This window comes from Sapajus apella, unplaced genomic scaffold, assembly GCF_009761245.1.
Source record: "Sapajus apella isolate SASKATOON/1434 unplaced genomic scaffold, GSC_monkey_1.0 scaffold122, whole genome shotgun sequence".
Taxonomy (NCBI): domain Eukaryota; kingdom Metazoa; phylum Chordata; class Mammalia; order Primates; family Cebidae; genus Sapajus; species Sapajus apella.
In genome coordinates, this window is record NW_022437062.1 from 5,473,270 (window position 1) to 5,486,497 (window position 13,228).

General features: G+C 32.8%; 1 long non-coding RNA gene across 1 annotated transcript in view; it reads left to right on the forward strand.

Annotated features, from left to right (window-relative positions):
- LOC116538716 overlaps window positions 1-13,228 on the forward strand; it is a 52,216-nt gene continuing 38,988 nt past the window's right edge. The window contains exon 1 of the long non-coding RNA XR_004263763.1: window positions 1-4,361. This is a non-coding gene — a long non-coding RNA (uncharacterized LOC116538716). The remainder of the gene's footprint in view (window positions 4,362-13,228) is intronic.

Here is a 13,228-nt window from a genome sequence, read left to right on the forward strand (position 1 = left end):
GAGCGAAGCTCCATCTCAAAAAAAAAAGAAGTTGTATCTGTAATCCAGATGAAAAGTGATAGTGACTTGGATCACTGAACATGATGAGAAAGAAGGGGTTGGATTCTGGATATATGTTGAAAGTAGAACATTTCTGGCAGATAGAAAGTGGGGAGTAATCAAAAGAAAGGATTTGAGGAAGATTCCAAGGTTTTGGGCCTGAGCAACATAAAAACATGAGAAGGAGGAAAATCCTTCCTTGTATACTTTGTGCTTCTAATGATTCTGTGTGTCATCTCTGTTTCAGCTTTCATTCTACTCTCCAAACTGGTGAAAACCAGTTCTAGTGGCATTGTGAATGCTCTTAGTAAATTCAGTGTAGACCTATGAAAATTACTTTACTGGCTGTCACTTCTGAGGACACTATCACCTGTAGTACTGACTGAACAATGTAACATCAACATGAGGATATTTGGGACACCCAGAAGAATTAGAAGACATAGCCTCTCTCTTCCTTAAGCTTTACTGTCTATTTCACCATGTAGGATAGGTAAGCCCTGCCTGGGTTTGGACCTTAGGCACAGGGCCTGGGGGTGGCAGTGGGTGCTTTCCGGTTGACTTTGGATCATTGTGTGATGTAAATGGGGGTCCAGGTAAGATGGCTTTGGGGAAGCAAGACCCAGAAATATTAAGTCTCAAGTTAAGGGTTCACCAGTCAGGAGGAAAAGACCTGTCCAGGACATCATTATGTATATTTTTCCAGTTAACTTAGAAGGCATTTTTCTACCTCTTTTTTCCAAATATTTAAGAAAAGCCTTGCCTTAAAATACTAACACCAGGTCTAGTGGGCAAGTAGGGGAAAGATTAATACATATGAAAAGAAATACAAATAAGTGTAAATAAGCATAAAAATGTGTATTATAACAAAAGGTCATATCCACAATGAATTATCTTTATTACGCTTTTTCCTACTTTATTTATGGACTTAATTTGCTGTCACCTTAGGCAACTACTTTTAACAGTATCTCATTTGACAATTTGATGTTGATATCTCTCTTTTTTCTAAATTTAGTTGAATGCAAAGAAAAGCTTTGAAATGCAAATAAGTGATCATTTCTCCTGCCCTCAAGAAAGGCTGGAACATGGCAAACCTTGAATCAGTCTTGGAAAGAGTCATCTAATTACAGGGAGGTGTAAGAGTTTTAGGCCTTACCTCAGACAGATAAGGACTAGCTATACATGAAATGCAGACTTTGGCTAACTTTCTTTCCCAAATCAGATTTTCATGAGACATTTTCAGTTCTTTGAGTGAGACAAATGAATTTCTTTAATATTTTACACATCCATTGTAAAATTCAATGCAAAAACAACTCTAGTGTCAAATATAAATTATTTTGTTTTTTGTTTTTAATTTTGAATAATCTTCTCTTTTTTGGCATTAGAACAAATTGTAATTACTGAAGTCAGAAGAATTAAAAAGCACTATTTAAGAATTTACATTAGATATCAAAATTGAAGGAGAATACAAAGCCTAGTTTATTAATGGAGTAAAGTTTCTGAGGTAAGATGGAGCCAGTTTTAGGTTTCAAGAAGAAAATACAATATTCAGTTTTAGAAGGAAAGGAGACAACACAATTTGGCAATGGCTTAGATTCTTATTATAAAAAATACTATTTCATTTGTCTTTATAATTCAACCTAACAATATGCTTTGCTCTTTAACAAAAAGTGTTATTTTTTATATCACTGTGGGTACATTTCTCTGAGACTAAGCAAACTATTTGTAAAAGGGTGGTTGAATGGAAGAGGGACCATTTTCTTTTAAGTGACCTTTCCCCTGCCCCTTGCATCACAGAGCCTGAATTGATCCCGTGCACTCAGCATTGTTAGCATTGGATCAGCCCTAACCTGCTTGTATTTCTTTTGCTGCAGAGCATAGACCCATAATCCTGGATCAAACATGTTGAAGTCTCACTCCTTCATCTACTCAAGTCGACCTCTAACAAAATTCTGTTTTTCTCTCCGTTTGTCTGTGAAAAGAGTTTTCATTCTAAACTCTTCCAGTTTAACAGAGGGATAAGGTTAACAAGACAGTAAATCCCCCTTCCAAAAAAAAAAAAAAAAAGTGGTCCACAGTTCCCACTGAATTGGAGCCAAAAACTCTGCCAGTTTTGCTCTCCTATCTCCGAGCTGTAGCCTGACCCTTCGTATGACCAGTGGGGCTTGTTGCACAAGATCTATCTGGGCGCCTTTCTAAAAGTGCTATCTTCGTCCATATTTCAAAACACTCACAGATATTTTATCATTAATTAGTATTCATATTATGTCTCAAACAATCTGTTCAAGAATAGGGGAAGTGAACTAGTTGAACAGCTCTTCTGTTTGTCTGGTAATTAACATGGATGATGTATGTAGAGCCGAAGGCCTTATAAGGGGAGGAGGTGGTCAAGTGTTGGGCAGGTAATCACTGGAACATTTAAATGCTTACCTATTTTGGATGCTGGGTTACTCCAAAGAAAATTGTACTTGGCAAACAGGGTGGGGAGACACAGTCCTTTTTAAAAATAAACCCATGCCTCTTTGATTCACAGCACCCTGGATTTGCTTTTCATCATGTTAACATGCCACTTGGGAGCTGGCTGGACTCCCTTGTTCAGTGACATATATTTCATAGTGTTTTTTTAAAAACCATTTGTTCTTTCAACCACAACATGCTTTGAATTTCTCTTTCAAATTTGAGGATGTATATATAGATTGATCAAAACAATATTTTTAACATTCCAAACAATTTAGAAAGATAGTGGATGGGTGTCAGTTAATGTATTATGTTCCTCTCTTCCTCCTCCCCCTCTTCAGCTGCTAATCTTAGAACTTGTGTGCCAAATTGTGTAAGATATTCTTCCAATAGCTACATGTGTGACTCCTTTGTGAGCTCTACAGACAGTTATGAGGACAGATTTGGAGTTGCATATGGGACTGTCACATGGTTTGATTTCCTTGTCTTCAGGCACTGAGATTCTTTTCACTGAGCTTTAATACTGAGGAATTTTTAGTTGTGGTAAAAGTTTAGCAAAGTCTCTATTAAATAATTTACACATTCTGGGAATAGGGAAGGAAAAAAGTTTTTATTCACCACCACTCTGTATTTGGGATCTATATATACTAAATAGTTCATGTGTTTACTCTTTCTAATAGTGAAAAAAAAACTTAGGGATTTATCACAGAATTTTTATGAAAATCAGAAAAGAGTAGAGCCTTTATTATTTCCTTGCTCTTTTGGAGCAAGATCTAGTAAACATCTCAACAGAAAAAGTAGCAGATGCTTTGTAAAAAGGTCTCGTATCACTTATGTCCAATTATAGAGGCTGATTTGCAAAAAAAAAAAAAAAAAATTGATCTCTCTATGTCCTTAGGAGCCAAAATTTCCATGGCATTAGTCTGTGAAATGATAAGATGCAAATTCATTTTCAACTTTAAAGACACATATTTGAAATCTTGCTTTTGTGACCTGAAACCCACAGCCCTCATCCCATAAATACAGTGCCACCCTTGAGAAACACACAGACTTGAAACAACATCTTTCTCCTAGTCCTATTTTAAACATTCCTCAAGAATAAATAATATCATAGTGATATCTTTGTCCATTAATTGGGGCATTAATTATGACATTATAAAAGTGTTAATTACATGTACTCAGAACTAACTCCTTTAAGGCCCAGCATATGACTGGGTCTTAAAATAGTGCATGGCTGTTGTACACTATTTAAAATAGTGTATGACATACATCCTTAAAGTAGTGTATGACTATTCATCCTTGTATTAATTTTACCCTCTAAAACAAATACAGTGGTTAATTACTGGTCCATGAGTAAACTCAGTCAACTTTGTTGCACTGGGGGAAAGTCTTAATTCAGAAATGATAATGATGGCTAATAATATAATAATAAATTGCTACATTTTTATTTCCTGCTCTGACTCTGAACTCTATGTAATAGATATTTTATATACATCTTATCCCCAGAATAACCTGCCAAAGTAGGTATTATCACCATTTGTCCAGTTAATTAAGAACTTGGGAAATAGCTTGAATAAAGAGAGTAGTGTTTTCTTATTTCAGCCCTTAATTTCCCTTTGCCGTTTTAGGTTGGAGAAGTCCTGTATCTTACTGAGCAAATTGCCCTGGTACCTTGCACAATGAAATTTGCTGGTGGTGGAATACAAAGAAAAGCTACTGTGTCCTTAAGCCATACCCTGAAAATCCTGGAAGCTACACATGGAGGCACCAGACTTCAGCCCAGGATTACAGCCCACTGTTATGTAATGAACAGCCAGCTCATTGCCACTGCCTGGGGTAACTGGCAGAACTTAAAGACCCATTAAAAGGTACCAACAGTATCTATTTTATTTCTAGCCTACCAAAGAGTAATTTGTGAAAAAGTTTTATTCAGACAATATCAAGTCTCAGTGCACTTTATAAGGGTTTAAACTGAATCTGGAATAATAAGATTTGATTGAGCTGTTATGTTCTACCTCATAATTGGCTGTGCACAGTTGAGAAAGAAAATTGCTAAATAGAAAGTCATAGTTATCACTAACTTTATCTTAATTCCCTAATGCAATAAGTTAAGAGTTCTTTAAAAGCAGCTTAAATTTTTTAGAAACTGTTGAAATATACTGTGTAAAAATATCTCTGGCCAAGCATCACATTCTACTTTCTGGTGCAGGAGGTAATTTTTCTGATATTTTATTCACTTGGGCTAAGATTCACCTTATTTCTCCAAGAACAATTAAAAAGGATCACATCTTTCCGTTCTTCTAAAGTATTAACTGAGTTTTTGTTGTTTTAATACAATATCTGTAACCTGGTTTGGGGTTGAAACTTTTAGTTATCCCATACATATCAAAAGTGGTTTCTGAAATACATTGACTTTAGATTATACCATAATTTATACTGCTGCATCATCAGAAAGTAAAACTTTTAAATTAAATAACCAAGTAAGTTGATGATTAGAATATACTCTAGAAGGAACAAAAATCTGTTCTTTGCTGAGGTTAAAAACTACATTGGCAATACAATCATTATTTGCAGATAATATTATCTACCTAGTAAACCCATGAGACATGAACTATGAGCAAATGTAATATGAGTTAAATAAGATTGCTAGGTAAAACAGAAATATAATGAAAACCTTTTACCTCTTATCGGCAGTAACAAACTTAAAAAATCTAGTGGAGAAAAAACTATGTGCATAGTAGCATGAAAACTATATGAAATTTTGAGATTGCTATAAAGAAAACCAGAAATCTTTCTGGACGGATGAAACTTTTAAAAAGTGAAAAGATATACCTTGTTTCTGATTTAAAATAATGTGAAGATACCTATTTTCTACAATTTTGTTTTTAAAATAAATTTACCTTTATTAGAATCAAGTCTCCCATGGAATACACTTAACAAAATTATCCTGAAGTGCATATAAAAAGAATAAAGCTGGCAAAAATAGCCTAAAAGTTTTTGTCAAAAGAAGAAGAAATAAGAGGGGCATGGGGGAAGAGGAGGAAGAATAAGAAAGTCTTACACTGCCAGATATTGAAATATATTGTAAAGATACAATTAAAATCATGTAGCAGTGTCATAGTAACAGATAAGAATCAGTGTCACAAACACATTTCTCTAAATTATGTGCTTTCACATTTGTAGAAGTGCTAGTGTTTCTTTTGATCAGAAGGGAAGATGAGGTCATGCTGCCTCTTGCAGATTTGGCAAACCTTATTTGGAGTTAGTACCCTGGTTTTCCTGAATGAGCCTTCTAGATGCTGCCCCTGCTAACAAGGTAGAGTTCACAAGCAGTCAGCCCTAGCTGCCTCTTACTTTGGTTATGACACTTGTGGTTTTAATGAATCTGATTGTGTCTAAGGCTTGCTTGCACATCTGAGAGTATTTTCCCATGACTCCTGGGGTCTGTGGAATTGTTGTAAATGCTGCTTTCTTCAGTTGGTAGGGAAAATATTTTCTAGATTTGTGCTTTATTTTAATTTATGTTTGCTGTGGCTGACACATTTGAAATTGAGTTATTTCACAGAATCTCCCCTCACCACCTCCAGGGACTTTGTTTGGTATTCAATGTAAGCTAAAAATGAAATGATATAAAATTTCAAATTATTTAAGCCAAACTTAAGTTTTACTATAGAGTAAACATATTTATTCATAATGTATTTCTTCTCACTTATCTACAGATGTGGATCCCAATTTAATATGAGTTTCACCAACTAAACAGTTTGTAGAATATTTTCAGTGAGGCTAGTAGGCAAAACAAATTCTGGTCATTGTAATAGAGCTTGAAAAATAAAGATAATTTCGAGGCATGCCAACTGTACTCACCTTATAACTAAGTGTATTGCAAATTAGCACATCAAAAAGAAAATTTGAGAATTCCAGTTAGTGGTATTTAATTTCCAGCTTAGTTAATGTCAATTTAGACACTACTTATAGTAATTTTCTACAGAATCATCATCTGTCGTTATTTTAAGAAAATGCATTTATAGCTAAGAAGAAAATTAGTTTGGGAAGCATCATTTTGCTCAGTTGAAATCTATAGACTGTATTACAAGGTATAAAGAATGTATCTAATTTTGCTTTAAAAACAACTTGCCATTAGATGTTAAATTATCATTTTATAATTTTCTGTGAAGTGGGATAGAAGTGTTTTTAATATAATTACCCCCACCTAAAAGGATATTTGAGTATATTCTTATTGATATGATTATTATAGCAACCTAAACATATCATAATAAGCCATTATACTCTTCCAAGGGATCTTTTGGTTCTTTGGTTTTCTTTGAAGGTGCTAAGGGAATACAGGACTGACACAATATTATTCAACATTAATATACTTTTTAGGACCATATTGTTGGCTGTTATAACTTTACTAATTGAGGCTGGGCATGATGGCTCACGCCTTTAATTCCAGCACTTTGGGAGGCCAGGTGGGAGGATCCCTTGAGCCCAGGAACTTGAGACCAGCCCTAGCAACATAGCAAGACCCTGTCTCTATAAAAAGATTAAAAAATTAGCTGGGCATGGTGGCATACACCTGTAGTCCCTGCTACTTGGGAGGCTGAGGTGGGAGGATCATGTGAGCCTAGGAGGTCACAGCTGCAATGAGCTATGATTACACCTCTGCACTCCAGCCTAGGCAATGGAGAGATCCTATTTAAAAAAAAAAACTTTACTAAATTGACTTAACATTTTCAGATTAAGTATTATCTTGTGTTTCTCCTTTTTCCATATCTTTTTAATGGCAGTGTCATATGATATGATGGTTTTATGAGTTGTTATACCTCATTCATCAGAGTAATCAAATAGGAAAGGAGCCTCATGGGTTGTAGTCCATTTGTATTGGATAGGACAGATGGCATTATTGATAAATGGAAATAGTCCAAATATTTATTTTATAATATTACAGGGACTCTGAATTCTGAATTTTAATACCTTTAGTTTCTAAAGTAATTGGTAAATAAAGTAATTTATTTAGTTACCATGTGTCCATTTAATCATATAAGTGTCTGAATTGTAGCATTAATTATCTTTCAACTAATATGTGATGGGTATTTCTCTTTCAAGGCTTTGTGCTTACTTATCTGAATTCTGACCAAGCTATCACTTTTGTCTTGAGTATTTTAAAGTTAAAAACAATATTTGGAGCAGATACTAAATTCAAGATCAGATCTCAGAAGTGACAGAAGCAAAGATTCCATAGCTTTTCCCCGTCATTATCTCCTTTGTTCTCTAGGAGGCAGAGAGGGAAAGAGCAGTCTTAGGTCTCTTTACATTTGCCTCTTGCTTAAGTTTCTACCTCAATAAATTTCCTAAAATTATGTTCCAATATAACTGTGGACATAAGGACATAATGATGTGATTCAGGTTCTAATCAAATTTTATTTTCTCAATTTGAAATTCAGTCATTTGAAGAAGGATTAATGCTGATATGGTATCCTTAATTTATCATCCTCTGACAATGTTTGGCATTATTCCAAAATCATATTCATACTAGTAAAAATAAACAAAATCCAGAAGACTTCACTTTTTATTGTATATATTTTTGTATTGTTTAAGTGCATACTGAAAACATATAGCCATGCCTTATTTTTACAATTGCAAAGTTAAAAATGATAGTTTTAGTCATTCTAAAACTTCTATTGTCATTGCTTTATTTCTTAAATACTACCAAATCTGTTGTTGAAGTCTGGTATGTATTTAAAGACTGCTAGGAGCCCTGTGATAGTGCCTCAAGGTTGCTTGCTATTTTATTTAGAAAGCAATATAAATTATTTAATGATAGTGATCATTTTTTCCAAACCAAGAATCAGTACATATTGCCTGACAGTGGAATTATTTTTTAAATCATAGATTTGTTATTGTGAAAATATTACAAAGGCTTAGAAACTAAAGGTTTTTACATGTAGTTTTAAATTTGTCATTACCTTCATTAATAACCAACACCACTCAATTCTCAGTATTTATTCTAGCGCACAGTATTTATTCTAGTGCCATTTTTGCACATGGCAGAAACTCAATGTTGATTGCTACACTGAGAATTAAAGTGGAATGGTATGCATCCAAAAAGACAACTGGAAATATAAAAATTTAGTTAATATGCTTTCAAAATAGTATTGTGATCCCACTAATCAAATAAAAACTTTATACTAAATTTTGATAAGATCATTCTTTTTAAAAGGTTCTTATAAAAATAAGCTATGTAAATTGTATGGAAAGAATAAGTTGGCCAAGCTTTATTGAATTAAAAATATAGTGTTCAGTGGGCCAAGAGGATTAAGTAACTTAGACCTATGTAAACATATCCCATTCAAGATAGACTTTACTGTATGATTTAGGGCAAAATACCAGTAGTTGCGTTCCTACTGCCATGGCAAGAACAAATGGATCAAATACACCCTGATGACTCCATATGCTTTCAAAACTCTATGGCTACTTCAGTGATTAAAATGGCATAAAGAATATTCTGATAGAACTCTCAGGACCAATAATAAACCAAGAAAAAGACCAGCATTCATTGAATTGGTATGGAGTTTGAAACATTCTACATGTATTTTTTTTTTTTAAATCAAAGTCTAAGTAATATAAAAGACGTGTATTTTGTCGTTAATAAAGGCTTTTATGTCCTTTATTTATGGAATCACATATATGGGTGCTTTTCAATAGAATTCAGGAAGAATTTTTACTCTGAACTTTGTATCTACATTTGCGGCCCTTAGCTGATCTTTTCTCAATTTCTCGTTATCTGTTATCTCGTTATCTGTGTTTCTCTCTCTTCATTTGTCCCTCCTCCCTCAGAACTCACTTATACACTGAGAGACAGCAAAATGCAGACACAAATACAGCTATTACTTTGGATAACCAAACAAGAAAACTTTCTTACAGACAACTCTTCAATGTGGTTATGTTGTGATTGTTTTAGGAAGACTTTATTTCTCTTATTATTTTAATTTTACATATTTTAGAGAAAGTTTTATCACTTCTTTGATGGAAAGAAGAAAAAGTCTCTAGAATTGAGGAGTCTGATTACGTGTATAGTGATACAGTTACTCCTTTCACCATTTTTCTCATGAAAGTTTTTATCCAGAGTTTTAGGCATAACCCATCTTCTTCCCCAAAAAAAGGATCCTGTGTTCCTAAAAATAAGACATAAAAATTACATCTCAGCATTTGTGTTCTTAGAATTCTATATGGCCTTCAAAATTTTTAAAGACAAACTAAGAATATTAAAATTACATTTTAGATAACAAAGTCCTGGGTGAAAGCAAATTTTCTTTATATTTTAAGAGCATTAGAATATTTATCCAGCTAATCCTTTTAAAGATATCATACACTTACAGGGAAAATAATAAGCGGATGCTCAATAATAAATTTCTAAATTTAGCCCTGAGTCATTTGGACTTTAATCAAATTTATCTGAAACAAATTTTTTTCCAAGCCTTAATTTCTGAAGACAGGGTGATAGTAATTGATCATGCTGCTGAATAAAAAATAAATTTTGGCATATTTAGGCAGTGTATTCACTGACATTCTTTAACAAAAGCAGCCTGTCAACTATGGTGCACATAAGTACAGGAAAGATTGATGTTTGCCAAATGTAAAATCAGAGAGAAGAAAAAGTGTTTTCAAGTTTAGAGGATTGCTAACAATGAAAGAGAAAAATAAATAAAAATTTAGATGTACAATATTGTCATACCTTGTCAAGGAATTGTTAATTGAAAACAGGCCTCCTTTTTGAAAACATAATGTAAGATCTCCACCAAAAGAGTACTCAAGAGTTTGACTATTAATGAAAAAGTTGAATTTTAAAGGTAAAAAGTGATGGCTGACATTAACAAAAATTTTTCCTGTTACATTATCAAAATGCTATGCCCTAGATTGCATTGTCAGTGCTTTCCTAGAGATTAATTAATATATTTGGTTATGTTACTAAGAGAAAGCTCACTTTGAAAAATATCATTATGAATCATGTGGGACTCCATCATAAACTTAATAGCTAAAATATGCAGGTTGCTGTTTATTTCTTCTGTGTATAAGGTTTATGACATTTATTTCTTAACTGTATATTGTTTTGAATTCGCAATAATTTGAGTTTTTAAAATACAGTTTACTTGTGACCCATGTTGAGAACATACGTGAATTCATATGACTAGGTAGCATTGGATCTTTCATCTCAGAATGATATGTTTCATTTATAGCAATTGTAATGAGAATATTTAATGTGGGTCAAATGGAGAATAGTGGCACCCTGGAAGTGCTTATAAATAAATTTCTTTTTCAAAGTATATCATTCCACAATAGAATTGAAAAAGATTACCACTCTTTGTTTAAAGATGTTATATTGTTCTATTTGTAAATCTAATGAAATGTTTAGCAGAAAAGCACACAAATTGCTCAAATGAATTTTAGAAAACAAGACATTTGAATCAAACAATAAGACATTTTAAATATATGAGATACTATCAACAATGTTTAGCTATAGAAAATCAGATATTTATATCTATATATATGTATAACTTTTAAAAACTCTTAATGCTTCTTTTTTATTCCTACGATGGAAAGTGGAGAAAAATTATATTTATTTGCCCATAGACATGGGAAAGAATTACCTGACAGAGCTATCTACCACAACAGATTTTTTTTTAGACTCCTTTTTCCCTGAAGCAGTCTTTTTATTTGAGCACTTTAAGTGATTTTTTCTATCTTTCTCACAGAAGTGCTCAGGTATGTTAGCACCTCTCTCCTTCTCAGGACATTGACTTTGTTAAAAGCAAGAGAAAATAAATTATTTCTGTGTGCTGGTTGTGTCTCCTCTCATGTTTAAAAAATATAATTGCTAAACTAGATCAGCTTCTGCAAAAACTGACCCATCACTGAATGACCAGCTACTGAAAACCCATTTAAAAATTTATTTGATTGGATGGTATCACCTGATCTTAGAGAAAGATAATATATAAAAGAATGCTAGCGTCAGTAAAATTCATTGAGCTCTAAATGATATTCAGAAACTGCTTTAAAGCTAAAACATACCCAGTGGCTGCTTAGGGCTAGATTATACTGTCTTGGAAAAATATGATAAGTTGGGTCAATGTTACAAGTGTAGTAAGCTAAAATAATACATTTTTTTAATCCAGTTGCAGGCTTCTCCCCAAGTGCAAATTTATTTTTGAGCACATTGTAGAATGGAAGCTGTTTTGAACATTCCAATAAATACAGCAGTTACTTCAGGAAACAAAAGTTGTTGCTTACTCTAAGAATTATTAAAGTAGGTGAGGCCTTCCATTTGGTAAACTCTCTGTAGTAACATGGAAGTTCTGCTGTATAGTCACCATCCTTGTTCTTCTCAATACCATTGGGAGTGGATTAATACAGTTACTATTCATTGTTTATGCATGATGAAGGCTTTTAAACGTGCCTGGAAAACAGCCACTATATTGTAAATAGCAGAGACAGTCTACATCAACATCTGGAATGAGGCAAGAATGCATAGCAATAGTACTATAATTTAAGATTATCCTGGAAGTTCTAGATAATTCAGCAGTGCAATGAACTTATAAAAAATGTGTTACAAAAAAGGGAAGCAAATTCTCATATTTATGAAACATATAATCAGGGCTTACTCACCCTATTTCAGAAGAATATGGTAAGTTGAGGTAATTGGAATGGACTGACATAATAGACTTTCTCTAGGACAGTTTCAGGCTCCTACCTTATATAAATGCATATTTATGTTGAATGCATTTCAACATGGAAAAATCCAAATGAATCAACTAAAAAACCACTTGGACTGAAAATAATTAATTAAAATGGCAGGATAGAAAATATATAATGTATTTTAAATTTTAAATTTACCACTATCTTGATTTGGGGGTGGGAAAAAAGAAAAATTAACTTGTGGTAATAATCTCAATTGTAAGATATCTGGTAATATCCTGAATAAGAATTGCACAAGACTCTTGTCTGGAAGGAATTATAAAACTTTATTGAGCAACATGCAAAAAGATAAATGTCAAGAATTATGCTTCTAAATGGGAATATTGTAAAAATAGCAATTAATGTACAGGTATGACTTTAGTACATCTGGCAAAGTTCTAGTGGGATTATTTTAAAAACATGAAAGAACTTTTTAAATGGTTAGGATTCAGAATAGCAAAAGATAATTTTTAAAACGTGATAAAGGGGAATAGGATTTATTAAATATGAAAATATGTTCTTACGCTACATTATTTAGAAAGGCATGGTACTACTACATGTAAAATCCATACATAGATCAATAGAATGGAGTGGATTAACATAAACCTAACCCCAGCATTTCTATGAACCAAATATGACAAAAGAATATTCTAGTAATAGAGATAGGGTAGATTATCTAGTGAAGGATAATACAAGATTTGGCTAGAATTTGTAGAGAAAAAAAAGTGATACAGTGAAATTCAGACATCAAGTATAATTTTTGAAGAATTTAAATAGAAATGCTCATGAAATACAAAAAATATGAAAATATTTATACAGTATGAGCCTAGTCAGGTAAAATATGTGTGTATACATGTGCAAGGAAAATCAATTGATAAGTATTACACCAAAATGATAGAAATGGTAAAAAAGAGGGAAATTATTGGTATAATTGCAGGTGATTTTAGTTTTCTTCTTTATATATTTTTATAATTTATAGCTTTTTTCTTTAATTTTAATATAT